This window comes from Lampris incognitus, chromosome 2, assembly GCF_029633865.1.
Source record: "Lampris incognitus isolate fLamInc1 chromosome 2, fLamInc1.hap2, whole genome shotgun sequence".
Classification (NCBI taxonomy): domain Eukaryota; kingdom Metazoa; phylum Chordata; class Actinopteri; order Lampriformes; family Lampridae; genus Lampris; species Lampris incognitus.
In genome coordinates this window covers 14,575,561-14,602,279 of record NC_079212.1, presented here as the reverse complement: position 1 = coordinate 14,602,279, position 26,719 = coordinate 14,575,561, and the positions used below count along the sequence as shown (strand labels likewise).

At 44.0% G+C, this 26,719-nt stretch overlaps 1 pseudogene; it reads right to left on the bottom strand.

Annotated features, from left to right (window-relative positions):
* Window positions 1-3,993: 3,993 nt before the first annotated feature.
* Window positions 3,994-26,290, bottom strand: LOC130108412 (filamin-C-like; annotated as a pseudogene).
* Window positions 26,291-26,719: the final 429 nt, after the last annotated feature.

The window sequence follows — 26,719 nt, the reverse complement described above, 5'->3', positions numbered from 1 at the left end:
TAGTAATTAAGGGAAGGGCATTTTCCCATTCAAGCGCACTAGTAGTATGGGCCACACAAGTAAAGCTTGTATGCAGCAATACAACAGTAACAAACAAACAAAAAATTTTAAAAAAAAATTAAAAAAACAAAAAAGTTAAAAACAAAAAAGTTTAAAAAAGTAAAAACAGTAATAACAACATATTAATAACAGACACTTTTCCAAGTGAGCAATACAGACCCACACATAATGTGTTCATCCCAACCCAAAATATTCCAGCTTACTTTTTAGATTTTTTTTTTTTGTTGTTGTTCGGTCGTCTCGACTGCTGTGACCTCGGCCAGCACAAATGACTGATGATCCAAAGGAAGCTAGTCGGGTGCACTATCCGCATGCAGATTCGGTACCTTTTTTGCAGTCGCTGATTATGTACAGAAAGTTTAAATATTCAGCTTCTCTTCCTGGAACTGGCGGTGACGCTCGGCAGAGACGGTCCATGCGGAGTGCAGTTGTCCGGACGGATTATCTTTTCTTTGTTGAGCTCATTGATTAATAGCATTGTTTTAAACCGGGCCACAACATGATGCAGTCAATCCGTTAAAGTGAAAGCACAGGCCAGACGGGGCCCCGAGGGAGTCGGGTCAACATCACATCGAACTCCTCCATGGTTGGACATTTTAGCATTTTATGTTGTAAATGTCATCTAGTATACTGATAAAAAATTATTGTTCATTCCAAAGAACCAAACATTGGAAATTATTAAAGGTGTCTCATACAGTGTAGGTGGCAACTCACAAGGTACTAAAAAAGCCACTTGGTATTGACCTACACATTTATGTAACAAAAGAAAGAAAACAGGGTATAGATAGTATAACATAAACCACTATTGCAAATTAAACTAAATTTCAATAATAGCCTAAATCAACCAAACACGCCAGCAGAAACTGAAGACATCACAGTAATTGCGGTTCACCCAAAGAGTGCTTCATAACAATAATGAGGGAATTTCTACACCGGCTTTAGCCCGTGTCACATTCTGAGTGGACCCTAGGCCGCGATGATGTGGAAAGAGGATCCAGGACTGTGCTTCTCTCCTCACATCACTGCCAGGATACAGCTACCCTCCTTCTCCCTGACTTAATGACTGATGTCACAGAGGTTGTCGCCATTGTGTGTGATGGACATCTGCTCACATGGGATGACGGGGCCATGCATACCCGCCAGAAGGAGGTTTGTGACTGGAGAGAGAAACAATCAATCATTGTAAACATTGCAGAGATGCAGGGCTGGTGCAAAAAGGTAAATCAAACTACAACTATACAAGTGCAATTCGCCTGTTTCTCAAAAGTCTAATTACACAAAGCTGAGCATTAGAATGCCAAATGCATGTTTTTGTAATGTATCATCCTATTTATAACCTGAGCTAACCAGCTTTGCTGCAGTCCAGACTGAAGACCTTTCTCTCCCCGATAAAAGCGTCTGTCAGGCCTGGGTCAGAGCTGGAAATTTTGGCGGCATCAGACAGGGAGGAGTGCCACATGCATGACGCACTGCTGCCATTGTTAAATCCATTCTCCTGATGACTCGTGGTTGTGGAGGGTGGTAAGTTATTGTCTGTGGCAATAAAGGATTTGCTGCTTTTATTTTCTTGCCTATGACCCAAAGTGATCACACTCAGTGTAGTACACTAGAAGGACGGACGAGAACTGTCCAAACATGGTGGAGCAAAGTGGAAATTTATTTCCGTCTATAAATGTTATGCATCAGTTATTTATATTGTGTGAAAGAAATCAATGGCATTACTTGCGGCTTTGCTCTGTCCCAAAGCACCATCTGCAGCAGCACACATAACGGGACCAAAAATGGACCGTCTCAAAAGTGTTCAAAATTGAATTTGACCGACATGCCATAGTCACCTGTAAAAAGCTCAAACTTTCAGACTTTCTGAACCAGCTGCCCTGCTTTGATAACATCACCTTTGTTAATCGTAATTATCCCGCAAAAATGTTAGATATTGGATATTTTTGATACACCTGGTACAATTAGAATTAGCAAAAGTTTTGATATTTACAAAGAAAAATTTGAATTAACTTTGAGAAAATCATACAATTCAATTGTGAGGAAATCATAATGAGGTTAGCAGACTTTTTTTTTTTTATCGGTACCAGGTTCTGTAGCAACGTAAGAGATCCCATAGGAGCCATCTTGTCTGTCCTTGAAAACCAGTCCTGCCTTCTCAGGACTTTTTTATTGTTGCCAATACACGGCCAGCCCCCGCTTCCCGTGCCCAGATACTGAAAGCAGCTGTTACGGAGAAAGAATGCATCCCAATGCATCCCAGAGTGTTAAGATTTATTATACTAATAGGTAAATCCAGCATCATGGTTTATGCACTGCTATACCTGGAACATTTGTTTTGGTGTTCTGCAGCCCCATGCCTCAAGCTTTCACTTTCTCTGGTCCTCCTTCCCCGAGTGGTCCCTCAAGTGTAATGCTAAAGGTTTCCTGAGACTGGTTGGCCTTTGTACTGTACGATAACTGTGTACATGCCTGTCTCATCAGGCACAAAGCTCACAGAGTACACGTCACATCCTGTAATAATAATAATAATAATAATAATAATAATAATAATCATCATCATCATCATCATCATAATCATAATCATGATAATAATAATAAGGCAGAAGGCAAAACACCATGGCCAGCAGCAACTGTAAAAAACCTGGGAGGACAAAGCAATGCACGAAAGTACCCAAAAAGAATGAAAGACGCAGACGTGGACCAACAAAAGACACACCAGTGGCTGAGGAGCACCAGACTGAAAGCAAGGATGGAGGGCCTTATAATCGCTGCTCAAGACTAGAGCCTGGCAACCAGATTCCATCACCAGCGCATCATCAAAGATGGAACAGCCTCAAAATGCAGAATCTGTGGAATGTACGAAGAAACCATCAACCACATTGTCTCAGGCTGCCCAGAACTGGCAAAAACCGAGTACATGTACAGGCACAACAAGGCAGCAGCATACCTGCACTGGAAGATCTGCAGGAGTTACAAAATCAAGACGACTAAGAAGTGGTATGAACATCAGCCAAAAACGGTCACTGAGAACAATGATGTCACCATCCTCTGGGACATGCCCATCCACACTGACAGAGAGGTAAAAGCTAACAAGCCCCGACATCGTTATCAAGGACAGGAAGCAAAAGAGGTGCATGCTCATCGACATGGCAATACCATCCAAAAACAAACACCTCAGAGAAACTCACAGAGAAGCTGACCAAGTACAAAGACCTGGAGATTGAAATCAACAGGATGTGGGGTATGGAGACCCAAACAACACCAGTGGTCATCGGAGCTCTAGGACTCATGAAGAAGGGAATGGAAAAGTTCCCCAACCGTATCCCAGGCAACATCAACATCCATGCAGTCCAGAAGATCGCCCTACTCGGAACAGCCCACATATTACGATGAGTACTGTCAATCAAGTGACATCTTCCCTATAGTGCCTCAGGTCCATAGTTTGGACCCGGCTCTACAGGATGTAAAACAGGAAACACGAAAGAAATAATAATAATAATCATTACATTTATATAACACTTTTCTAGACACCCAAAGCGCTTCACATTGATGAAAACAATGATGAAAAACAGGAGAATACCCATAATCAGTGTACAAATGAATGGCGACAGTGACTCTCTGTGGCGTGGACACCTCTGCAGATACACGCTTGAGATCACGTCCTAGTTAAAGACAAAGGGTTTACAGCGGTTGAACCACTCTGTTCATTAACTAGAGTTACAATGGCAATGACACGTTGTGTCCAGATGAACTGATCCAACTTTCTGGCATTTTCTTACCTGGATTAATGAGCATGCATAATGACACTCTGCTCTGCGCTGTAATGTACATGCTCACTAAGTCCGGTGACCAAGTGTTTGCACCCGTTGTATGTACAAATCTGTGAAGTCTTTATTGTGTGTGGTCATTTGATCAGATGTCACATACGCTACGTCAGCGTGCTCCTGTACGTGGCATTTTGAGATTAATCCAACATGTGCTCCCCACATGGGCAATAGTGGCCGCCCGCTGGTAATGAGCTATGCTGTCTGTCATATGGCCACTGTCTGTCACCACAGCCATGAAAGGGCTCCCTAATCAGGTCAAAAGACACAGTTTGAGGCCAGAGCCTCTTAAAATAGTTCAAGGAATTTGGGATCTTATTGAATTGGGTTCTTATTGACTAGGACAAGAGCAACCCTCTGAATAGCCTTCTCTTCTAACTGTTAAAATCCTCATGTGACTGGCACAGTGTATTATCAAGTCAGTATTTTCTTAAAGCTTATCTCAGATGTCATTTGGTGGACACCTGTATACAAAGCTTTTAAGAAGAACATCAGTGTGTACAATTTCGATTAAAAAAAAAAGAAGATAAAACTCTTTAACTCCAACGGTGCAAAAGTGGTTATCTGACTCCACTACTCCAGCATTACCTGGAACATGTTCATTGGGGAATTTGACAGAAACGGTATATGTTCCAGCTTCTGTTGGACAGAAAGACACACCACATGTTCCAACTCCTCTGTCTGGATCTCCACATTACAGGAACCTTCAATGGCCAATGTTAGACCACCATAGCCTGTTGAGGACGGTACTTGATCAGCTATCAGTAGTTATAAGTCAGTCATCACTTGTCAGACAGGTCAGCTCAATACAATAACATAGCTCAACTGTACGATTTAAAGGGGCGGCATGTTGGCACAGTACTTAGTGTGGTCACCTCACAGCAAGAAGGTCCTGGGTTTGAACCACGAGGTTGTCCAACCTTGGGGGTCGTCCCAGGTCGTCCTCTTTGTGGAGGTTGCATGTTCTCCCCATGTCTGCGTGAGTTTCCTCTGGGTGCTCCGGTTCCCTCCCACAGTCCAAAGACATGTTGGTCAGGTGACTCGGCCGTACTAAATTGTCCCTAGGTGTGAATGTGTAAGCCCTGTGATGGACCAGCAGCCTGTCCCAGGTGTATCCCCATCTGCCGCCCAATGACTGCTGAGATAGGCTCCAGCATCCCACAACCCCAATTGGGATAAGCAGCTTAGATAATGGATGGATGGATGTATGATTTAAAATCATGTCACAGGTGAATTTGAAGAAACTTGCCTGCCTCTCGTGTGTCCACCACAAAATGTGACACTGCATTGATGTTTCCTTTTGCAAGACCTGGACCAAACATTTTGACCTGACTGGCATCTCCGATCTCTACAGGAGAGATGCTAAGAGGTCCAGTCCCGAGGGAGACATGATGCTAGCGGTTAGCAAGCTGAGGTCTTCCTCCGTGATGTCCAGGGGGAAGTCTGCAACTGTGCCAAACCTCAGCTGGGACCTAACATCACTTTTAGCTCCCAGACGGGGACCTAAGGTCATACAGGTGAGGCTAACATTCACAACACCGAGGAATAGCTTGTATCAACTAAGGCTGAATGGCAAAGGAAAAAAATCAACACTGTGTTTGCTTTGATTTTTGCAACATGTATTGCAATATCAAAAAGGAGTTGTATAATTTCATCTAGATTCATCTTTAAGCTTTCATAGCTCCATTTGCAAAGACTTTATTACTCTAGTGTTGGGATGATTTTAGGGGGACGAAATAAGGCAGTTTTCCAAGAAGTCATAAAATTAGACTAAATTATATTATTTGTTAGATGCAATAGAGTATTATTCTTCAAGAGCAGTCATCAAAAAGTGGAAATCTCAAGATTTAATTTTCTATTAAGCAATGGGTTTAAGGCTAATATGACTGATGGGCCCAGTTTGTCTCATGTTACATCCTTTGGAATATGACTATTGCATGTGTATCACACAATGTCGATTCTGAAAAGATATACTGTTCATCCTTAGTATCAATTAAAAGAAAAACATTTAATATTGCTGTATATTTAAAAAAAGGCCATCCCCTGCAATTTCTCAACCAATGCATAATGTACACACCAGCAATCCTTGCAGTAAAAGGACTACCTGTGGTAGCCTTATCTTTGTAATAGATGAAGATGTTGTAGATGACACATACAGTGGGTAGGTAAGTCACAGTACAGGTACCATCTCTGTTTTTCAAGCAGTGGATCTTGGCTTTAGACGGACCCTCTAGAGAGATGTCAAATTCACCTGATTGATAATAGAGAAATATAATTTGTCATTTCTGAAGGTATTTTTTACATCTCAGCATATTTTCCTCTGTCCTGCTGTATTGTATGGGCTCTTCAGTGAGATGCATTATCCTGTACTGTGTTGCAAACTCTGAAGGCTGCAATCTCTTTGGACATGCCATAGACAAGACTTGGCCCATGTGCCTTCAGTTCCCTGTTGCTAGCATTGTTGGCATAAAACTGGAGAGGGTGCTCTGTAATAGTAATCACAGGGCTTACATAAGCACACGTGTCTTGAACAGCCGCTGAATATTACAATGTTCAATCCCCGTCGAATATATTTTTCTGGTTGAACTTGAAGTATCTAGTTTTCAGTTGTACCTGACACAGTGGCACCGTTGACTTTCATGTGTATTTGATGCAAGCCTTCCTCTGCGGGGTCATACTTTAAAGTGATCCTTCCATCTCCATTATCAGTTACCTCAGCTTGGGCCCTACTCCCTGATGGCATATGGACTTCTTCAAATAAACAAAGGTTGAGATAAAGCAATCAGAGCTTATGATCAATGTCTTGGAATTGGAAGCTAAGCAGGTATGGGCTTGGCTAGTATTTGGATGGGAAACCTCCCGCGAAAACCGAGTTGCTGCCGGAAGTGGTGTTGATGGCCAGTAGGGGGTAGTCTTCCCTCTGGTCCTAAAAACAACAACAACAAACATTTTAAAAAAATCCCAATGCCCCAGTGCAGTGATTGGGGACACTGTGCTATAGGAAATGCCGTCCTATGGATGAGACGTTAAACCGAGGTCCTGACTCACTGTGGTCATTAAAGATCCCATGGCACTTATAGCAAAGAGTAGGGGGTTCCCCGGTGTCCTGACAAAATTCACAACCTGGCTCTCTTCATCTGGCCACCTAATCACCCTCCCCCCCATGTAATTGGCTCAATAATTCCTCCATCTCAAGCTGATGTGTGGTGAGCGTTCTGGTGCAAAATGACTGTCATGCATCACCCAGGTGGGTGCCACACATTGGTGGTGGTTGAAGTGAGTTACCTCCTTCAAATGTGAAGCGCTTTGGGTGTCTAGAAAAGCGCTATATAAAAGTAATTTTGTTATTATTATTATTATTATTATTAATGTAAGAAGTACAGGTCAGTGAGCAACAAAAACTGATATTGAACATGCTTGTGTTGAATGAGTCATCTGCGGCCAGGCCAGAAACCAAAGCAATGTCTAAGGGCACTAACCCATTTTGTTGGTTGACAGATTTTAGGGGAATGTAATGGCCATGCTTCATCTGTGAAAAGAGAAAGAAGCAGATAACAGAACTAAGTATTTCCCCCCCTTTAGAGTGCATCTTCAGTGAAATACTACAACTCCAATGCACACAATCTTTACTCATACCAGAGGCTGGAGACAGAATCTAGATGAAGGTTCATGCCTTGACTTGGACACTTCTCCATGATGGCTCATTTCCAAATTGTTATCATGCATCTGTCTGCACATAAAAAGGCAAAGTTCCGGTAAGAAGAAAAACAAACTGAAATCAGTTTTCAACGCTAACTGTATAGTCCCAAATCTTTATAATATCGCGAACTATTGCATCTTCGTAATTTGCAAAGCATGAATACACCAGATTCAGAGAGGAGACAATGGACATACATCTCTCTCTACGTCCCTAAATGGACTGGTAAACAGATTCTCTCCTCCAAAGCATGCTGAGATGACGTAGGTCCCTGGCTGAACAGGCGTGTAGCAGATCTCAAATGTGTCATTCGTCTTCTCAGTGAGATCTGCCTCCACCTGAGTCCTGTCAGGTGTCGGAACAAACAGGAGACCTTCCCCAGGCCTGCAGACTGAGTGGTCGCCACAACGCTGACCTCCTCCCCTGTGTCAATAATGGAGCAAAGCTCAGGGCCTTTGAAAAGAAAGCACATATTGAAAAGGAGTTTAGATTGGATATGCAACAGTTCAGTGAATTCAAAGACTGCACCGACATGCCCTGGTCACAGTATTCAAAAAGTTAGAAGTTGAAACCTAACAAGAAGATTTCATTTCATTTCACACGTGTGACAATAAACTTGTTGGCATTCCCTACATGGTGGGACGATGGAGGGATCTCATCTCCACTGTATTCAACAGCAACCTTATAGCCCCCCACTTTGTTGGGAATGTAGGACACCTTGTAGGTGCCATCAGAGTTATCATGAACCCTGGGTCTTTTTTGTTTTTTTTTAAGATTTTTTTTGTTGTTGGCATTTTCCACTTTTATTTGATAGGGACAGTAGAGAGAGAAACAGCAAAGGCAGGGGAGAGAGAGGGGATGACATGCAGCCAGCAAAGGGCCTGGGCCAGATTCGAACCCAGGCCACTAAGGTAAGGACTCAAACTTATGTGGTATGAGCTCTATCAGGTGAGCCACCGGGGATCCCCAACTCTGGGTCTTTTTATGCCCTCTGGATCCTAAGGTAAATCCAATGTTGAAGAAACATGGAAACAAAATTAAAAAAACAAGCAAACAAACGGTGTTTTTCTCCCCACAAACAGAAAGTGGGAACTGTGAGCAAAAGAAACAACTCACAACAGTCTCCACTGAAAGATGACCCTCTCCCACCTCTGTTGCATCAACAGAAAAGTGTTCGGGCAGTTCTGGCATGTAGGCCAGATAACAGCCCAGGGCCACGGGCACACACTTTACTGGTATCAGACAGCACACGGAAGGGGAGGGGACTACAAAATGGACAGAAGTTGACAGAATATGTGTGACCAAGTCTCTCAAAGGTCACATGCTATTATTTTAATCCTAAAAAAAAAAAAAACTTTTGTTCTTACAAGCATTACTCATCTTCATCTGCATACTTGACCATGAGGGAATGAGAACCACCCATGGTAGATGGTAATACCACCTTGTATTTCCCTCTCCACAGTCTGTCACACCTACAAAGTCAAATTTTCCTAGAACTTTTAAATTGTGAAAGAGTAATGTGAAAGAGAAATAGTGAAAGGGTAATGTTTGGGGGTCAAATTCCTGAATAGGGCCTAGGTTGTTGATTACGCCACCATACCAAAACTCTGCATATTAGTGTCATTGGCGGTCACTCGGCATCGAGTATGACCATTCTCGGGTCCCTCTGGGTCTTCAGGTGGGTGTAGAGGCTGACCCTGGAGCCGCAAACTTGGAGGACACCTGTGCATGACAGCTTTTTATGAGGAGTGGCTGATGCGCCTGCAGCCACCACATGGTCCTTGGTGGGGGGTGGCCAGAGTCCAATCACGTGGAGAACCAAGACGATTGGGAACCACCTTCCGTTGCAGCCTTCATCCCCTTTACTGCCATTGTGACCTGGAGACATCTTCCGCCATTTCCGCATTGAGGTCTTTGTTGGATCGCGCTTGGTCTGGAACCTCCCACTTGACTTATCCATCTTGGGTGACCCTACCAGGAGACAAGCTGTGGACGGCAGAGCTCTTGGGATCATTGGTACACATGCTTCTCCACAACGGCAAGGTGGCGATCCAGCAGAAGATATATGGTATAGTATAGTATAGTATAGCATAGCATAGCATAGCATAGCATAGTATAGCATAGCATAGCATAGCATAGCATAGCATAGTATAGCATAGTAGTGACATACCTGTTGTGCATACTACATGCTGGTCTCCAATGTCCGGCTGTTGTTTTGTTTTGTTTTTTCTTCTTTCTGTGTGAGTGATGTCTTCAAGTGCTAGAAGCTGCTGTGTACCAGAGTCCTGGTGTGCATGCACACTTGACTAGTAAAGTTGATTCAGATTTTGAATAACATGATTCAATGCAAAATAAACACAGACGAAATCCACTGCCATTTGGCATCAACACAGCCACAGCCTCTGGCGCCTCGCCGGTCTTGCCACAGTCTATATTGAAGGTCTGAGAGACTTTAACACAAGTTTTTGTGTCCAGACCTGAACCAGAGATCATCAGTGTGTTGTCATCACTGGTGGTTAGAACATGAAAGTTGTAAGGGCTGTAGGAAAAAATAGTGAAATATGTACTACATCAGTGAAGTCCAAATGAAACTGCAAAGGTATCAGCACAACCACTGGTTTACCTGCAAAACTGCTCCTCACCGGCATATCTGATCAACAATCAGCACCCTCCATTGAGGGAGAGTAAGACACCGAGTAGGTCCCGTGTCCATTGTCTGACACCGCAGCAAGTGCCATGTCACCTTATTCATTAAGAGAATCAGTGAAACACAGTGTTGCCTTCATTTTATGACTATCACAGGGTTAGGAAAAATGTACAATTTTGTAAAAAGATACAATAGATGAGCCTAAACCATATCGCTACCTTTTGGTGCTACAGAATCTGGGATCTCTCCTGCCCTGCTACAGTCAAGGTTGAAAGTTTGAGGAGCTTTGACACAAAGTCCTGACTCAAGTCCTGGACCAGAAACCCGATAAACTGAAAAGTAGTGAGAATAACTCGACATCACTTTAAGCAAGTCCAATTTGTGGAAGTAAAAAAAATACTATGACAGAGATACTATATTTCCATTAATCATCATGTATAATTTTAAATGTTACCTGTCGAATTCATCCTCTTTGATATATTTAACCATGGTTGAATGAGCATGAGTAGGCCACACAATATGGCCTATTTCCATTGTCTTTCATTTCCAAAACCTCCGTTACCCTGAATATTCAGTTGTGTATTTGATGCTTATTTATTAACAATTTAAACAAAAGCATGATTTCCCATCAAATGCTACTACCAGGGAAATGTTTAAATCTTGGTTTTAATCCTCTATGATAAAGCATTTACCAGTGGATGTCATAAGGGTCACTGACTGTGGGGTAGAGGTCTGCAAGCCCGTCAGGTCCCGACATACTGAGTCGATTCGGGCCGGGCTTTGGGCCATTTTTTTTTCTTTTATAGATCAGGCTTGGGTCGGACTCGGGCTCATTTAACTTCCCATATACGTGCAGAGCACACATCGGCCACTCTATGAGTTATATTGATTATATTATAAATATTATTCATACGCATGACGTGTGCATTACACGTGACAGTTGACCATGCAGTATGTGTGATTGCATGTATCAGAGAGAGTGTAACGTGATATTGGTGTCAGGCGCGGGCTGAAAAATTGCATACTACGCCGGCCTTGGGTCGGGCTAGGGCTGGAGTTTATGGCCCGTGCAGGGCTCTATAGCGTGGGTCTCCTCCAGTCTTACTGCAACCAACAGTGAAGAGCTGAGGGATTTGGGCCAAGATGGCTGATTCCAGTCCAGGTACTGATACTTTCACTTTCCAAATGAAATCACTTGGTAATGCTGGAAAGTGATGAGGACGGAAAAAGGAAATAGAACACAGAATAGAATACACTTTATTTGTCATTGTACATACATACATACATACATACATACATACAACGATGTTCATTCTCTGCATTTAACCCATCCTAGCTGTGTAGCTAGGAGCAGTGGGCAGCTGCCGTGCAGCACCCGAGGACCAACTCCAGTTCTTCTTTCCATTGCCTTGCTCAGGGGCACAGACAGGAGTATTCATCCTAACATGCATGTCTTTTTGATGGCGGGAGGAAACCGGAGCACCCGGAGGAAACCCACGCAGACATGGGGAGAACATGCAAACTCCACACAGAAAGGACCTGGGACAGCCTGAGGTTCAAACCCAGGACCTTCTTGCTGTGAGACAACAGTGCTGACCACTGGGCCACCGTGCCACCCCATACCACCACAAGTACAGTTTCAGTGCAGATACATGTATATGCACTCAACCAGACAACACAAAACAATAACAAAAACAAAGGTTGAATCTGTGATGGTGTGAAACAGCGGCCTCTAATGTATTTAATGATGACTGCAAAAACTCATTTTGTTGTTGGGTGGAACCACCAGGTGGCGCTCTCTCGTCAAGGCAACGTCCCCGTCAACAACTCTTTAAGTGCACTATCCCTCATACTTAGAAACCGGCACTTTCCAGAGTCAGCGGCCTTCATATTTGACCGAGACGGGGGAAAGAATCAAGTCGTCACTTGATCGCACAGTAAAAGAGCTGCAAACGCAGCTAGCATCGCTGGTGAACGTTTTGGTTTTTACACATTACCATTGCAGGGGAGCATATCCAATGTTTACATAATGGCGAGAGTGGTCACGAACTTGTGCGCCTTCCTGACGAGGACAGTTTTCCTTGTCTCCCACTTCAAAAAGTCTTCTTCCACACTCTCACAACCCCTCCATATTCCCATTCAGCTCGAACACACACATGCCAACGCATCAGACCAAAACTGCAATAACCAAGTGGAGCTCCTCTGCCTCGAGGCCGCTGTATGACACCATTACAGTCCACCTGTACATGTAAGACACCTCTTCGTCAGTATTTTTGACCACCAGAGGATGAAGATCCCTCACAGAGGAAAAATTCCCCGCAGAGAACAGCTCTACTCCTCTGTCTGTTGCTTCAGTAAGCTCTACTTTGCCAATTCAAATAATTACTACACATCAACATATAGTAGTTATGTCTACAACAAATGTATTAATGTTTGGTTTTTGTTTTTCCTTTCGTATCACAGATTTGGTGTCATCTGTCTTACTATAGTTCATCTGGAAGGTCTGAGGAATATTGACCGAGTCAAGTCCTGGACCTAAGACATTCAGATTATTTCTGCCATTGATGATAACCAGATAACCAACGATGCTTAAAACCATACGTCTACTGCACATCTACTGCACTGAGATGAACTCTATCACACGTTGGTTCAGCTGAACAGGTTTAATGTCACACACCCCTGCAAAACTCCTCTTTGGCCAGCATATTTAACCACCGGAGAGTGGACACGGTCTTAATGGGGAGTGTAGGCCATGGAAAAAGTCCCATCTCCATTATCTGTCACCTCAACAGGCTCCATTATGCCTGGTTGAAGAATCCAAATTGTTAGAGAATGGAACAATGAAACTACCTCAGTATATGAAAGGGGTTCACGTTACACAGAAAAAAAATGAAAAGACACTCTCATCATTCGGTGTCCAGACAGCTATAGGTGGCATGGCGGCCCAGTGGTTAGCGCTGTTGCCTCACAGCAAGAAGGTCCTGGGTTTGAACCCCAGGCCGTCCCAGGTCCTTTCTGTGTGGAGTTTTAGTGTCCTTCCTGTGTCTGCATGGGTTTCCTCTGGATGCTCCAGTTTCCTCCCACCATCAAAAAGACATGCAGGTTAGGGTTAATACTCCTGTCTGTGCCCCTGAGCAAGGAGATGGAAAGAAGAACTGGAGTTGGTCCCCGAGCGCTGCAGCTGCCCACTGCTTCTATACAATAGGATGGTTAAATGCAGAAGACACATGTCATTGTAACCTGCACCATGACAAAATAAAGTGGCCTGCTTTCTTCTTCCTTTCTTTCTTTTTCTACAGACACAGGAATATCCCCATTCTTGCCACAGTCAGTATTGAAGGTCTGGGTGACGGTGGCACAGAGTTCTGACTCCGGTCCTCGTCCCGGAGACGTTTTTCTTAATGGTCTCATTAGTGGGCAGCGCTTGGAAATTGGAGAGACCGGAAGGGAGCGAGATGGGATCGTTCATCCAGTTCATAATGTGTTTGGATAGTGTGCTGTGTCAAATAATGTAGCTTTTTGCAGCAATAATAGTATAATGTTGGCAACATAACCTTAATAGTTTTACCATCTGGGCTCATCTCCATCTGTGGTTTCAGCTGCGAAAGAATGAGAACCATCCACAGAAGGAGAAAAAGCAGCAGAACTCGTCCTCTCTGTGTTTGCGGTTACCTCCAAAACCTGTGTCAGAATCAGAACCAGAATCAACTTTAATGGCCAAGTGGGCCCATGCACACGAGGAATTTGACTCCGATTCACAGCAGCTTCTAGCATTTGCAGACTTCACTCACACACACAAAAAAGAAAACAAATCAAAAACAAAAAAGAAAAAAAGTCCCACAAGAAATAAATGGAAAAACAACAGGACATTGGAGGCAAGCATGTATGCACAACAGCTATGCCTATACCATACAGGGTTTTGTTATAGTTGAATCAACAACCTATATATTATACCGTATTGCTTATATACTATATTGCCTATACATTATACTATATTCCAATACCACAACCCATCATGCCCATATACAATGCTATATACTCACACTATATTACACTATATTGTATACCAAAGTATGCATTTTATATTCACCTACCATCCACCTCACCACTACATACTATATTAGATACCTATGTTACAACCACAACAATAACAGCAATAATTGTGACCAATATATGGCAGTTGTATATGTATTTACAATTGAACATTTGTTTCACCTAACGTGACATATAGGACACTTTATGGACATTACTGACATCAATCGACTACCAAGTCATGTTCTTGGCCTTGACTTCATTGCAATCCTGACCATTTTCATAAATGAAATTTTACTCGACATATATATTCATCTTCATCAGTATGTTTGATCACCCCCACTCCACCCTCCCCTGTTGCAAGTCATGAGCTTTCATGTTGTAAAGTGTTATGTGCTTATGTTGCTGAGGTTTTCTTTCCTGTTCCCACACTGTACTCCCCACAGGAGCATAGTCTGGGGGTTGCTTTTTTTTCCTCCTCCCCTCTCCTCATGTTATGCTGTATTTTCTTCCATCCCTGTCTTCCTGTCCTGTCTACCCCCCTTGTCATATTGTATGTATGTTTGTGTGTATGTACGGACGGGTTGATGGTTAATTTCGCTGGCACTTGTGTCCAGTGACAATAAAGGTTACTTACTTACTTACTTACTTACTTAAAGAATATTTGCCATTTACAGAGGGAGAGTAGGACACCGAGTCTGGCCCATCCCTGTTGTCTGTGACCGCCACACCTCCATGTTACCTGTTTCATCAAAGGATGGATATTACTGCTGACATAATAATATCCCAACAAGTGAAGAATATTACCGTTTGGAGTCATAACAGCCCCTGACTCTGGGGCCCCTCCAGTCTTGCCAGAGGTAATGATGAAGGTCTGAGGGACTACACCAGAAACTTGAAGAACGTGGAAGTTGAAGGACCTACACGAACATGAACAAATCAATTGAAATTCACAAGTACACAAATTGTGAGTAATTAAAGATCAACAAACAGGAAATGCACTGATAATGATTTCATGTACAAGACTGACTTGTGAAATCTACCATTAATTCTCACACTCTCACCTATCACACTGCTCTTCGTCAGTGTATTTCACTACCAGACAGTGAACACCTTCCACTGAGGGAGAGCAGACTATCCAGCATGTCCCATCCCTGTTCTCTGTCACTTTGACAGGGTCCATCTTGCATGATCACGTTAAATAATGCAAACATCACTTAACCCGTTGTTATTGCATCAAATAACAACAAAAAACCCAGAGGGGAAATGTTTGTGTTCATTTCAGTTGAACCACAAGTTCAGCGAAAGTCTATGAGGGGTAAATTATCACATCACGAGTCCTCTCAACTTTAGGAAAACAGTTCAATATCTCAAACGGTTTAAACGGTATCAAACATCTTCAATGGGGGGCGTCACAAAGCTTAGAAATGCTGAATATTGTGAAAGATAAATAGCATTCAAAGCTTAAACTTTGCATGAAGTGCCAAAAGTGTAGACAGAAAAATAGGAACAAAGGAGTAAATAAGAAGTGTGGTGTTCTTGCAGAAGAGAGCATATATACTAACGTAGGCTGACCACCAGGTGTCATGAGAGCCGCTGTGTTCGGGGCCTCCCCAGTCTTGCAAGGAGGAAGAGTAAATGTCTGAGGGATGTGGGCACAAACCTCTGATCCCAGTTTTTCTTCTGATATGGTTGCCTTGTCGGCATTTTAGCTGGCAGCACTTGCAATACTACAGGGCTTTGATATGCAAAAACATAGGAGGTCAACTAAAGTCAACGGATATTTAGAAATGAAGAAAAATTAGGGTGACATCCATCTGTCAGTGCTGCTTTTCTGTCTTTTCTGAATAATTTATCTGGAAAATGTCTCTTTGTCGGCACATTTTACCATCGGGCAGTGATCGCCCTTCTTTGGAAGGAGAGTAGGTAAATCACAGTTGTCCTCTACTTCCACAAGTTCTATTCTTCCTATTAAGAAATACAAACACATTTTTTGAAACACAATGACGAAAAAAAAGAGAGAAATATAACGCCATGCTGATGTACCACTGGGTGTCATAACAGCCAGGGACTGCAGGGTCTCCCCAGCTTTATTCCAGTCTATAATTAAACTCTGTGGGATGTTGAACGTACCAGATTCCAGTCCAGGAGCAGAGATTTTGACCTCCGTTTGGTGGAAATCCTCCTTCACTGGCACTCTGAAGGGGCTTCCTGTGTTTAAGAGAAGAATCAGAATTGATGTGTATTGACTGTTCGCTCCAAGTGTAACAGGCTATCAACAGGAAAAATTATCCATAGAGTCTTACCTCATAAAGGCCTGGCATCAGTGCTATACATCAAAATGGCCACCGCTGCTGTCTGTACAGCATAGCCTGACAGCTGATGGGCCCTCTATTGTCACAGCCATGCTTCCTGCTCCACCATGTCAGTGAAAAATTATATAAAGCCAATTGTATTAGCTTGTTATTTATGTAAAGTGATTATTACTGGAAAGGTGTTTGCTGATATTATTCTGCAGAGACTTAAAAATCTGGTATAAAAGATCTATCCACAATCTCAATCTGGATATCGTAGTGGTAGAAGCACTACTGACGGCATCTTCACTCTTAGACAACTAATGGAGAAATCAAGAGAGCAGCGAAGAAACATGTACATAGCTTTTGTGGACTTCACTAAAGCCTCCGACACCGTGAACCAGGACCTCCTCTATACCATCTTGGGCAGGCTCGGTTGTCCAACGAAATTCATCAGAGTTATTAAGAAATTATATACGAATGTACATGCAAGACTTATCGTCGACGGTGAGCTTACAGAACCTTTTGATTACAACAGCGGCATTAAACAAGGTTGCACACTAGTACCCACACTTTATGGCATTTATGCAGCTGTTCTACTCTGGCTTGCATACAAGAAGCTCAAACACACTCACAGCATTAAAGTCAGGTTTTGTTATGAAGGTGACTTATTTGACCTAAGAAGACTGAAGAGTAGGACCGAAGTCCTCACAAAACACATCAGAGAGGCACAATACGCAGACGACATAGCAATCTTCAGTGACACTGCCGTCGGTTTACAAATTCTTCTCACTGCTTACAATGACCTTGCCAAAAAGATGGGTTTGTGCATCAACACCAAAAAAATTGAAACTATGTGCCTTGGACCAGAAGCCGGATTTTTCATTGACGGTACTAAAATAAAGAATGTCAATCGTTTCAAGTACCTTGGCAGCTACGTAAGTAAAGACTGTTTAATGAAGGAAGCATTAACAGCTCGTATTCAAGCAACATGCTGTGCTTTTGGAAGACTGCACCATCGAGTTTTTGACTCACGCGGCCTCACCACTACCACCAAAGTAAAAGCCTACAAGCAATGCCTTATGCCTCTACTAATGTACGGTAGTGAAACTTGGGCTTCATACAATCATCAAGTCAGGCAACTCCGTGCAATTCAACAGCGCCATCTAAGACATTTTTTAAAGATAAAATGGGACCATTACATAAGCAATGAAGAAGTTCTTGCTAGGGCATGTGTGGAAGACATAGAGCTGAAACTAGTTAGAAGCCGGTTACGCCGGCTAGGCCATGCGTCCAGAATGGATAATGAAAGACCTGTAAAAACCCTATTGTATGGTGAATTAACTGAAGGAACACGTCCTGTTGGACGCCCTAAACTGAGATATAAAGACACGTGCAAAAGTGCTCTGAAATGTGGTGATGTACTTGACCAATGGAAACCAAAGGCAGAGAACCGAACAGAATGGAGACAACTGATTCATCAAACCTGTGACCAAGTAAATGAGAAGAGAGTCAGAGTATACAAGAAAAAGCGAAAAGGGGAGAAGGAAAAAGGATCCTTCAGAGACAAGTTCATGAACTTTAATTATTATCATCTTGTGTATATATTATCTTTGTATTAACTTGTGTTTTACTCGTTTCAGGTGAAGGTGTGTATGTGTGTGTGTGTGTGTGTGTGTGTGTGTATATATATATATATATATATATATATATATATATATATATATATAAAATTCTGCCCTGCTAGCCCCCAAAGGAGCCCAACTCCATTGGTAATGCTTTACTATGTTCACCCTCGGAACAATTTAGTTTGCCTTTTTCTCCCCTCACTGCTTCACCACCTCTGCCAATCCGGGGGGGGGGGGGGGCGCAGACTACCACATATTTCCTCCGATACATGTGGAGTCACCAACCGCTTCTTTTCACCTGACAGTGAGGAGTTTCGCCAGGGGGACGTAGCGCGTGGGAGGATCACGCTATTCCCCCCAGTTCGTCCTCCCCCCTGATCAAGCACCCCGACCGACCAGAGGAGGCGCTAGTGCAGCAACCAGGACACATACCCACATCTGGCTTCCCACCTGCAGACGCGGCCAATTGTGTCTGTAGGGATGCCCAACCAAGCCGGAGGTAACGAGGGGATTTGAATCGGCGATCTCCATGTTGGTAGGCAACGGCATGGACCGCTACGCTACCCAGATGCTGTTCTCTGATATTCAAAAATTAAACAAAGCCAAAGTGATAGAAAAATGTAGGGAATGATCCAGACAAGGTAGTATAAGATGATTATTAGGAAAAACCTCAGTCTCTGCGATGTTATTATAGAATTGGCCAAATGAGACTTTGTGGTACTTTCACCAGCTGTATCAGCTGGACTCTGGCAGATTTTCACCTGGCTGGTATAAATGGCAGAGTCTACCAGCACCATCCATTATCCAAATCTATTATCCGAACTGCTTATCCTGCTCTCAGGGTCATGGGGATGCTGGAGCCTATCCTAGCAGTCATTGGGCAGCAGGCAGGGGGACACCCTGGACAGGCTGCCAGTCCATTACAGGTCTACTGTCACCTCATAAGGATGTTAGCCAGCACCTTTCCTCCATACTTCAACCGGAGTGTGTAGACACCAACAGTGAGGAGGACGTAGACCGCTGTGTAGGTGCCATCTTTGTTAGCCTGAACTTCGGTCGTAGCCTTTTGTCCAGATTCAGACACTGCCTCCACAGACAACTCCGAGTTCATCTAAGGCACGGTCAATGTCCACAAGACAGGGCTCCCCACCTTTGCCCCGTTTCAGCCCTGGCCCTGAAACAACCACCTTGGAGGGGTCAAAGGGCATCTGAATCACAGCTTGTAAGGGTGATCCAGCATCCCTTAAAGAGAATGTTAATGAGATAGTCTCTATTTTCCGATTGTAGGTAGGTCACTGTGCAGGTACCATCCTCATTTTCCAAGTACTCTAATTTAGTAGGGCAGGGACCATCCACTGTCACTGTGAGCTGAGTCCTACCGGAGTCATTTGTGTCAATTGTCAGGTCAGACAAGGTTCCCACAAGTCCAGCCTCCAGACCTGGTCAAGAGGCTTTGACCTGGACAGAGATCATGAGAAAAAACAGTGACGCTGTGTGTTTCGCCTTTGGTCCAACCACTTTTTCACCATAACCAGATTTGCCCCTCCCCTGCAGTATTACCTTATCTTATCTACTCTCTCTCTCTCTCTCTCTCTCTCTCTCTCTCTCTCTCTCTCTCTCTCTCTCTCTCTCTCTCTCTCTCTCTCTCTCTCTCTCTCTCTCTCTCTCTCTCTCTCTCTCTCTCTCTCTCTCTCTCTCTCTCTCTCTCTCTCTCTCTCTCTCTCTCTCTCTCTGTGTGTGGGCCCTTAGGTACCATGCTGGGGTCAGCTGACAACATTTTGGGACTGGTGACTTTTAAATCAAGTTTGAATATAGAATTAGGGCCAGTGCTCTCAGCAAGATCCGGGCTCATAGCCTCTCCTGCAACACACAACATGACATTAGAATAGGACTGCATTATTTAAACTGTATTTCAAATACTAACAACATTCTACTTGCCTTATCTACTTGCCTTCTCTCAGACTGTGTTTCAGTCACTCAGAAGTTATTTACTGTCATCTCGAGAGGTTGATGGAAACTATGAGAAATCATATGAGAAGAATACAACTCACCGTTTTCAACAGACTCTATAGAGTTCGTGTTTGAGGCACTGAATGAAGGCTCAAACCTAATTAATCAAGGATTCATCTGAAGCAAAAACGAGGTATTTTATACCAATAAAAACATACATAACCTCTGTAATCATGCATTTAATAAGATTCAGATCTTTGCCAAATGTCATCCACTTAGATAAGATAAGATAAGATAAAATAAAGATACTTTATTGTCATTGTGTACACACAACAAACCGCAAAAAAAACGCTTATCCTGCTCTTAGGGTCGCAGGGATGCTGGAGCCTATCCCAGCAGTCAGTGGGCGGCAGACGGGGAGACACCCTGGACAGGCCGCCAGGTCATCACAGGGCCCACACACACACACGCGTGCACACAGACACACACACACAAACACACACACACACACACACACACACACACACACACACACACACACACACACACACACACACACACACACACACACACACACATTCACACCTAGGGACAATTTAGTACAGCCGATTCACCTGACATACATGTCTTTGGACTGTGGGAGGAAACCAGAGCACCAGGAGGAAACCTACATAGACACGGGGAGAACGTGCAAACTCCACACAGAGGATGACCTGGGGTGACCCCCAAGGTTGGACTACCCTGGGCTCGAACCCAGGACATTTTTGCTGTGAGTCAAGTCAAGTCAAGTCAAGTCAAGTCGATTTTATTTGTATAGCCCAATATCACAAATTACAAATTTGCCTCAAGGGGCTTTACAGCAACACAACATCCTATCCTTAGACCTTCGCATCGGATAAGGAGCAACTCCCTAAAAAAAAACCTTTTAACAGGGAGAAAAAATAGGAAGAAACCTCAGGGAGAACAACAGAGGAGGTGACCGCGCTAACCACTGCGCCACCGTGCCGCCACCTAGTTACTTAAGAGCTTTGCTACTTTATGCCAGAAGCAGGACTGTAAACAATATACCAAAAAAAGATACATACTACCAGCAAAACACATTATGTAGAGCCCCATCTCATTCCGAACCTTTTAGACTTAATGGCCCTAACTGAAACTATATAATCACTGGGTTGCCTCTTCACACATCCGGATGTGTATTAAGGAGTCATTCTGAACGGGCTGCCAGGAACACTGACGCCTCCTCAGGTTACAGAGATGGTGTGTTTATCAGGGGTGCTGGGTGTGTAGGAGCAGGCAGGCAGGCCATGCTCTTCACATATCCCACCCCAACATTGCTCTGTGCATTACAGAGCAGGGCAAGTTGATATACAGTAGTCATTGTTGTGTGTCTGCAGACATTTTTCAACATCCAGTTATAATTTTCAAGCAGTGCTTGCAGGTTATGGCAGTGTATTTATAGAACGTGCATAATCAGTTGGTTTAACGGTTTGTTCGGTGTGTATCCTGTCATCACGACTTGCTAAAGCAAGTACTGCTTTTGGCAGACTCCACAAGAATGCGTGGAGTGTATCGGGCCATAGTTCTCACCACACTGCTTTACGGCTGCAAAACATGGACGGTTTACAAACGCCATGCAGAAACACTTAACCGCTTTCACACCACATGCCTCAGAAAACTTCTTGGCATAAAGTGGGATGACAAGATTCCTGACACAGAGGTCCTCACTCGCTCAAATCTGCCGAGTATACACACCATCCTCATGCAATCACAGCTTCGTTGGGCGGGCCCTGTAGTTCGCATGCCAGACCACCGGCTCCCAAAGAAACTGTTATATGGCGAACTCAAGCAAGGCAAACGCTCCCATGGTCAAAAAAAGCATTTCAAAGACGCCTTGAAGGTTTCGTTAAAGGCCTTCACCATCAACTCCGACACATGGGAACAGAAAGCTCTGAACTGAGGAGAGTGGCGTGCAGCTGTCCGAAATGGTGAAAACGTGTGAGGTCACTAGGGTTGCTGCAGCCGCAGGCAGGCCAGGAAAGATCGTGCCAGCAACCCTCCAGCCCAGCTACTCCCACTATCCCATGCCCACACTGCCAAAGAACATTCAGGGTACAGATTGGATTAACCAGCCGTCTTCGCACCCACAGAAATCGACCCCTACATGTTGACTAGATGGTCCTCGTCGCTGCGACGGACAAACAACAACATCCTGTCCAGTCCTAATGTCCAGACCTTCATCTCCAGCCATCCTGGCATCCACTGTGAACTTCATTAAGCTGTTTAAAATGGAGCCATTTGACTCGCCCCAACTGACCAAAGACTTTCACCCAAAATATAAAAACAGCATTTTCAGTTGAAGATATGTGGCCTCCTTCCTGCACCTGACATTGTATTGTCTTATGGTGATGAAGTGCCTCTTATTTTGCCTGTATAAAGTCAATCCTTGAGTATATATCTGAAGATTGTTGTGTGGTCGTGTTGCTATTCTATGTTAAGTACACTGAGAGAGCCACGAAACCGGAGTCAAATTCCATGTATGTGCAAGCCTACACGGTCAATATACATGATTCTGATTCTGGTTGTACTCATATGTGAAAATGTAAATCTACTTTGTACTCTGGTTTTGCTATTCAGCACTTCTTGGTGAAGGCGTACTTACACTAAATGCACTTGATATGACACGTGCTCTTGACTATGATGACTCTGTACCACTCTGTCACTATGATATGACTGTAGAAAATGTACTATCACTACTACTTCTTATAGTACTGCTTTGATATGATTACCATGTAGCACTCGGTGATGGTAGCCATAACATTATAATTTATCTGCTAACTGCTGAGTCTTGCTAGTCACTTTGCATGAAAGCATCTGCCAAATGAGTAAATGGAAAAGATCATGTAAGATCTACCTTGGTAAAAAATTCAAATATGTTTCGGCGTTGTAAATGTAATTCTAGGGCACAGCAATTATCTGGAAATATGAATACCGTTTCTACTTCAGACATGTTCACGTGAATACTGTTGAATGAAACCCATTTGCATATTGAAGCTCAACTGCACATTTTTGTAGCCCATAAATATGCATTCTACATGCTGCCAAGGGTAAAGCGCTGGAGAACATGTCTCAGCAACATAATTCGTTACATCATATTGGTTTTCTAGCATTTTTCTTTATAACAAGAGTTAGTCATGATTCAATATTAGTTGATCTGAAAAAAAATCAACCGACAGCTGTATTTCAGTTCCTGTTTAATGCAGAGTTTCCGAATGAAACCACATGCTATTAACAGTGTTGCTATCTATGCGGTGGGTTTAAACGGTTCTACATGTTCAGATCAGACAAAGATATCTGATTTAATCAGAATCGGCATGATCTCGGTGTAATCATAATCATAACAATGCCTCGAGATTTCACCGCAAATAGAATCTAACCCGGTGTAGGGCTGCAGGACTGCCGCATCGCTGGTCCACCACTAATGACCTAGATGCAAACTGGAGCAGAATAAATGGACACAGGAGCTCTGTGGTTAGAGCAACTGACTCGCCTTGTGCGGGTAACATTTCTTCTTATTTGGACTGATATAGGCCATAACAGGACTGTCCTCAATCTCCTGCTCATCATATGTCACATACACAGCATATCCCCCCGGTTCTGTGGGCCAGAACCTTACATCAAATGAACCATCATCCTGATCATTGCAATAGATCCCAGCCTGAGATGAACCCTTAATGGCAAAGCCTGCGGAAAACAAATTACATAACTAGTGTATGAACTATTAAATGTCAACTTCCCATTCAGGTAAGTTTGTTCCCTCCTATCAGAAAAGTTGTTCCCTGGGCTGTGTATTACACTTCAAATATTCATATTAATATGTAGCCCTGTTGGCACTATGGCGCAGTGGTTAGCACGGTCGTTTCATAGCAAGAAGGTTCTGGGTTCCAGCCCCGGGGTAGTCCAACTTTGGGGCTCGTCCCGGGTCATTCTCTGTGTGGAGTTTGCATGTTCTCCCTGTGTCTGCATGGGTTTCCTCCAGGTGCTCTGGTTTCCTCCCACAGTCCAAAGACATGTAGGTCAGGTGAATCGGCCGTACAAAATTGCCCCTAGGTATGAGTGTGTGTGTGTGTGTGTGTGTGTGTGTGTGTGTGTGTGTGTGTGTGAGGGCGGGCCCTGTGTGATGGCCTGGCTGTCTCCTTGCCTGCTGTCCAATGACTTCTGGGATAGGCTCCAGGATCCCCGCGACCCTGAGAGTAGGATAAGCGGTTCAGATAACGGATGGATGGATGGATGGATGTTGCCCTGTAATTGAGCTGTCAGTGACTCCTACCCAGCATCCCAGTAGATTTAACTACAAATTCAGCTGACATTTCCACCATGCCATGCTCCAGTCCTGGACCCCATGCTCGAATCATCAGAGGACCTCTCTTTGGACCAACCGCAACCTCAAATGGGCTATCAACAAACACAAAAATGTGTAGTTAAAAAGCAGCGCTATCCTCATTAGAAAACACACTGTAAACAGTCTATAAATATTATAGTTTATACAGGGGGAACTCTATTGTACAGCATCTACCAAGCGTACAGTCAAATTTTGACTCTATAAAATTTAGGATATACTTTGCTTGCAACCAAGCAATCTGCCGCCCCGCCCACTTTTTTTTCTAAATTTATGTCTAGTTTTTCCCGTTATCCCACCCGATTAACCCAATGGCATATGGCCGGAACTCTTGTCGAATAACTCCCCTGACTCACGTTTCCACAGGAAAGAGATAATCGTAACACCAGCTTCCTTCAATCTCGTGTCGGCTGCTCTCGCTATTTTACACGCTGAAGCCTCGCATGGATTGCATTACCCTCAGGTCGCGAAGGAGACGTAGGGAGAACGCTTTCGGTTGCAGGCGCCCGGATGGGCCAGAGGGGGCGCTGAAGAACGACGAGTCCCCGAACACTACACCGACTATCCGTCGAGTAAGGGTGGCCTAATGAATGCCTTACCCCATGGACGCGGTGGCCGTGACCGGTTACGGCGAGTCTGGGATACGAACCTGCCAGCCACATGACGAGCGGACTGCAAGAACGGCGGTTTATTCCGCTCGGCCACCAGGGCGGCCAATCTGCTCCCCTTTTGAAGATGCATTCCTCCGTCCATGTAATTAAGATGTGATCGCCCTTTAGCCTGGGCTCATACTGAAGGGCAAACATATTTTCAGTAGCCTTTCTCTATTCAACAGGTACATCGAGGACATCTGTAAAGAAAAGAAAAAAATGCGTAAAAGAATATACACAACAAGAGAAGCCAGCCACTGAGGTTGCACAAGCCAGTGCATTCTTAGTGCCGGCCCCAAGCCCAGATAAATGGGGAGGGTTGCCAAATCAAATCAAATATGCGGAGCATAAATCGGATTTCCATACCGGATCGGTAGAGGCCCGGATTCTAGTGTGACAGAGGAAGATGCAGAGGACAGGAAGAGATGGAAACGGATGATCCGCTGTGGCGACCCCTAAAGGGAAAAGCCGAAAGTAGTAGTAGAAGATAAAAGAACACACACAAGAGATAAAGGAGTACTGTGGCGAATTCAGGGGGGCAGTCCGGGAGCCGTCGCCACAGCCGGGAGGCGAACCCGTGTTTCCCGTATCGCGGGCGACAACGTTAACCAGTCGACTAAAGGGTCTCACCCACCCACCCTTTAGCCAAGTGCTAACGTTTCTACTTATCCATGCACGTTATAATACACACAAGGGGTGTAAACTGCCCCATGTACATAGAAGACAAATAAACAGATGGCAAACTGAGGATAAGAAAACCAGACACAACAAGCAAACAAAACAAACTCACCTGATCCTAGGACATTGATAGGTGTCCAAATGCAGTCCTGCTTGAATCCACCCTGCTGCCAACTGGCCTACCCTCACCGCTTGAGGCTTCAGCCTTCGCTCACTGGCTCCGCAAGCTTTCGCCTTTGAGACTGAAAAAATATGCTAACAGGTTTAATTTTGAATTTATAGGTATTAGTCAGCATTTGGGTACACAGGTGACAGGCATGGGTCTAAGTCCATGAATAATGGGATGGGATCCAGCACTTTACCTGTGCTCCATCTATAGGGTTAATGGTTGTGTCAGAAAGGACAGCTGATGTAAAATTCTGCCAAATCATTATGGAGACTAATAAGACCAGGAATGACATACTGGATCGGTCGAGGTCCGGATTAACAATGACTGCCATTGGTGCTGTGCCCTCACAGGGTACTAATGGAAACTATGTGCCTGTTGGGGAACATGGGAAAAGACGGAGGAGAGTAGGGGTACAAGCAAGACAGAAAAGAGAGAAGAGACAACTGAGGAAGAAAGACTTTAGATTGGCCACACTTAATGTTGGGACAATGACAAGCAAGGGGGAGAAATAGCAGACATGATGGACAGGAGAAGAATACAAGTGATGTGTGTTCAGGAGACAAAGTGGAAAGGAAGCAAGGCAAGAGAGATTGGAGGAGATTATAAGATATACTACTGTAGGACAGACAGTAAAAAGAATGGTGTGGGAATAATCCTAGACAGAGCGCCACAACAGAAGGTCCTTGAAGTA